The sequence below is a fragment of the Prunus dulcis genome, chromosome 1, assembly GCF_902201215.1.
Source record: "Prunus dulcis chromosome 1, ALMONDv2, whole genome shotgun sequence".
Lineage (NCBI taxonomy): Eukaryota > Viridiplantae > Streptophyta > Magnoliopsida > Rosales > Rosaceae > Prunus > Prunus dulcis.
The window spans coordinates 15,509,361-15,514,308 of record NC_047650.1 but is presented as its reverse complement, the minus strand read 5'-3'; positions in this window follow the sequence as shown (position 1 = coordinate 15,514,308).

Sequence of the window (4,948 nt, the reverse complement as noted above, 5' to 3'; positions counted from 1 at the left end):
GGGATGCCTTTGTAGCTTCAAGGTTATCCAAAGATTTTGAGATTGTGCATTCTGAGCAGTCACAGAGAAGGGAGAAATATGACAACCATAGGTTGTCTCGAAAAGGGTACATTGGTTTGGAGGATCAATTGGAAGAAACCATGCCCGGTGAAGAAATCGATCGATCTCTGCTATGGAAGAAGGCAAGAAGATAAACAGGGAAACATCCCTGATCCAAAGGTTGCAGAGAAGGCAAAATTAATCGTAAGTCTCACTGACTCTGTTCTAAACTTGTAAAACAGAGGTTTAATTTTTCATTCAGACGTCGATCTTTTTATTAACCGTCGTTATAAATGAAACCCCATGACGGTTTTTATTTACCGCCTTTTAAAAAAGATATAACGTCAGTATTTTTATAAAACTGACGTTTGTATTAAATTACATTGACGGTTTTGTGTTTCTGTGTTAGGTTTTTTAAATCAAATTTTGAACTTTCTTCATATTCACACGCACACACACACACACACACACACACTCTCTCTCCCTCTCTATTTCTCTGCAATTGGATTGTACATTATTTTTGGATAAATGAATATTTTGGTTGGGTTTTTATCTCTGATGTCAAATAAATGACGGTTATTTCATTGACTGACGTTTTAATGTACACAAAACGACGGTAGTTTTGGGCCAACGTATTAAATATTTTTCTGCGTCTGTTTGTTAAATAAAACGTCGTCGTAACCTATTTATCACGTCGGTTAATATTTTTATTAATTTATTTATTTAATCAGTTTTAGAATCTGTTCACTCACTAACCTTCTCTTTCTCACTTTTAGGATGATTTGAAAAAACAAGTCTTCGAGGGCACTCTGACTGTCTCTGGGAGCAACGATGTTTTAACCTTGGCTTTGGGAACCCCTGAGCATGGTGGGAGGGTCAGAGGTGTTGGAGTTGGGGTTTCCCCAACTCAATTCTTCAATTTGCCGAGACAGCAGAGAGTAAAATTTGCTGACAAATTGAAGGAAAGTGTTATGGAAGCAGTGAGAGAGGAAACCAGAAAGATGGAGGCCAGGGAAAAGCAAAGTGTTTTGGAGGTAGTCAGTGCAGAGAGGGAAATTTTGTTGAAACAATTCAGTCAACTAATTCTCAACTTTGATCCCAACTTGCTCGGTAAAACTCCAACTACACCAATGACTCCAATTACTCCTGTTAAGGCCCAAAAAATTCACAGTTTTGGCCCAAATAAATTCTCGCCCAATGCAATACCTTATCGAGAAAAAAATCCAATTTGGGCATGGAAAAGTTCGTCATATGCGCTTGCACACATGCCACCCCAAGCAATTAAGCAACACGCCACGCTACAAGCTTAAGTGGGCCCAAGCTTGAGTGGGTTGTGGTATGAATGGTAATAAATCGACATGGGGACCATTGATGGGCCGAGAAATGGAAGTCTCGGGTCGCTTGGGAGCCTCGGGACTCAAGCCCATTTCTTAGGCCCAAACATGTGGGTGAGCACAAAAGAGGAAAAAAATAGCCCAATCAAAATAGCCTATTGACTCAACCAAAAAAGCCCAACATTTAATAAAAATAGCCCACTTACTTAATGAGTCCCTTGGCCCATACAATTATCATAATGAGCTACAAAGGCTCTAGCACTTGGCTGGAAAAACAAAAGCCACGAAGAGGTCTGAAGGTTCATAAAACAAAGCTGCTGGGAGGTTCCAGCACATGGGTGGAGCAAGTTTCAAGCAAAGACATTCAAGGAACCAAAGGATATTAGCGCCCAAGCTGCTAGAAGCACCCTTTGAACCAGCATGTATGCCCATTTTCTTTCCTTCATCAGATCTAGCCATGGAAGGAGGAAGGAAAGAAGAAGAAAAATAGCTGAGAATGGGAGTCTCCCACTGAAACAGCTGCGGGAAAGGGCCTTGAGCTCCCCAAAATTCCTGATTTTGTGCTAATAGACAGAGGAAATTTCACCAAGATAGGTAAAGTCAAGGGAGGAGTGGAGAAAGGAAGGAAAAAGCTTGGCCAAATTAGAGAGAAACCATTAGGGTTTCTTGGAAAAAAGATGGCTTCCAGCGGCTATAAAAGGGGCCTCTTCTACCTAACCAAAGACAACCCACACCTAAAGAGCATGCTTCCTCTCTTGCCTGCAAAAACCCAGCAATCTCGTGCACTATTCAACCTTCTTCTCCATCTTCTTCTTCTGGGAGACCATTTTCACATCTGACAGAATTTCTGTCAAGCTGCCGGAAGAACATGGTTCTTTCTTTCTCTCTTCTCAGCCAAATCTGCTTGCAAACCTCTTCTTCCTCACCTTAAACACTCTAATTTCTCCCTAGGAAGCTATATTTTCCTCTTTGGTGCTAAACTCATGCTGATTTTGTTTCCATGCCACAAGCCTCTCATGCCAAGCTAGAAAATTTATCTGTAAGCATCAAGAAATCATTTGTAAGTTGCTGTTGTTTTAGTTGGTTAAGGTAACCAGAACGTTTCCTAAGGCTCTACTGCCCTTTCGAAGCGCTTTTGGGGCTTGATCTTCGAACTCAGGCTCAAGGGGAAATTTCATCCATCTGCCCTTTACGGTAGCCCAGCCCGTTTAAGCTGCCGGAAGAAAAAAAGCCCCTACAACTCCAATACCTCCAATTCCTCAATTGGAGCGAAGCCCAAAAAATCCAATGTCTGACAAAGCAAGCTGCTCTAATGTCCTTCAATTGGAGGAAGACAATCCCACGAAGGATGTTGATGCTGATGCTGCTGAAAATCGTCAAGATGAAATGGTAAAATCTCTGACATTTGATTTTTTCTGATTTTTAAATTTTAAATAGACGTCGGGTTTAAATTTACCATCCGTCGTCTATTTTAACCTAGACGACCTTTCTATTGTGTAGCGACATTATAAAATTTACACCACAACTGTTATGTATGTACCGTCGTCTATAACCTTTACCTCGTCAATATGTTCTAGAAACCGTCGTTGATATTATATACCATGTCGGTTTTGTTTATTTGTTGGAGTCGTCTATTTTACTTCATGTACAAACTAACTTTTATTTCTTTATTTATATTTCTTGTTACAGGATCTCTCAAAGCTTGACATGCCAGCTCCTCTGTTAGCCCTATGCCAATATGTCGAGACCAAGTTGAAGCCTGCTAACGAGACCATTACAATTCACATGCCAGAGGAAATTTTTGGCACTAAGTATGATACCTGGCTCTTGTGTGAAGACGTTTTACAGTTTGCTTCCATGGTTGAGATTGGATCCACAGTGATTGCACTATACATGAGGTAATTCTAGAAATCCAATTTTGTTTTTTTTACATTTCCTTTCTTTTAAATTAAAATCTCATTTAATTGAATTTCATATATTTAATTAGGTACCTATTTGACTATTTAAAAATGGAAAATATGGTAAACCTTGTTGGCCTCGTGGACCCTGGACAAGTCAGCTCTCAATCTGGAACGTTATCTCACCGTTCAAAATATCTCTTAGACCGCCTGAAAAATGCAGATGGGGATCAATTTTACTTGGTGCCTTATAATCCAGGGTTAGTCCCCCTCTATACTTGGTCCTTGTAATATTTTTTGTTGTTGTATATTTAATCTATATGGATCATTTTGTGTAGGGGTCATTGGGTGTTAATAATTGTGAGACCAGCTAAGGAAACTATGTATTACATGGATTCATTGCCAAACCGCTCTGTTGACGAGGACATGAGAAATATAGTGAATACGTAAGTTTATTTATAAAAATCTAAGATTTTTTATTTCTGCATTTGAATGATACGACGGCTTTTTCAAATACCGACATTGTAGTGAAAACACGACGACGGTATATTATAACCGACGTTTGAAATCATTTACAACATCAGTATTATCTTGAAACCGTCGTCTTAATTGAAAAACCACGTCGTTTGTGTTTTTCATTTTAGGATGTTTTAATTTGTTCTGTTCAACTTTTATTTAAAAACAACTTTGGTTATATGTCGTTTTTCTTCGTCACCGACGTTAGAATGATACACAACGACGGTTTTTATTTTCCGACATTTGAAATAAAATATGACGTCATTTGTTTTACAAAACTGTCATCTTCACTTTTTTACCACGACGGTTAATGTTTTTTTATGCTGATTTTTAGTTTTGTCATTAACACTTTTTGTTTTCTTGAAACAGTTCAATCAAAATGTATAACTCTCACACAGGCAAACAATCATCACGTAAATCACCCATATGGAAAAATCTACAAGGCACTCCTAGACAACCAACAAAATGTAGAGTGTGGCTATTACGTGATGCGTTTCATGAGAGATATAATTCATGATGCAGGCCTAGCATTTGAGAAGAAGGTAAAATTTAAGATATAATTTCTTTATTTTAATACCACGACGTTTTCTTTCAAAACCGTCATTTTATTACTTGTAACACGTCGGTTTTTGTTCTTTATTTGCAGTTTGACAAGAAAAAGGAACCAGTTGTGTATACTCAAGAAAATATTGACGAAGTCAGGCTGGAATGGGCAGAATTCATGAACAAGCAATTACAGAACAATATATAAGTGATAATGTATATATTTATTTTAAAAATGTTTAGGTTTATTTTAATTTTTTGATAATGTATATAAACATATTTTTGGTAATTAACTAAACATTCATAAAAAAAATCAAATGAAATGTATTTTTGTTTCTAGTGTTTTTTTTCTATAAAATATTTATGTCGTGGAATGAAATAAAATGAAAATAAATCATAAAAATTTAAATTAATTCCCAAAAACCGACGTCTCATTCTAATTTATACGTTCATATATATAGAAAACCGCCGTCTTATTATAGCGAGAAAGAAAACATCGACGACATTTCTCAAAAACGTCATTTAAGATTGATATACATGTCGGTTAATTTATAAAACTGAAATCTACGAAAACAGTTGTGGAGACATACAACGTCCGTTACAGGCTAAAATGTGACG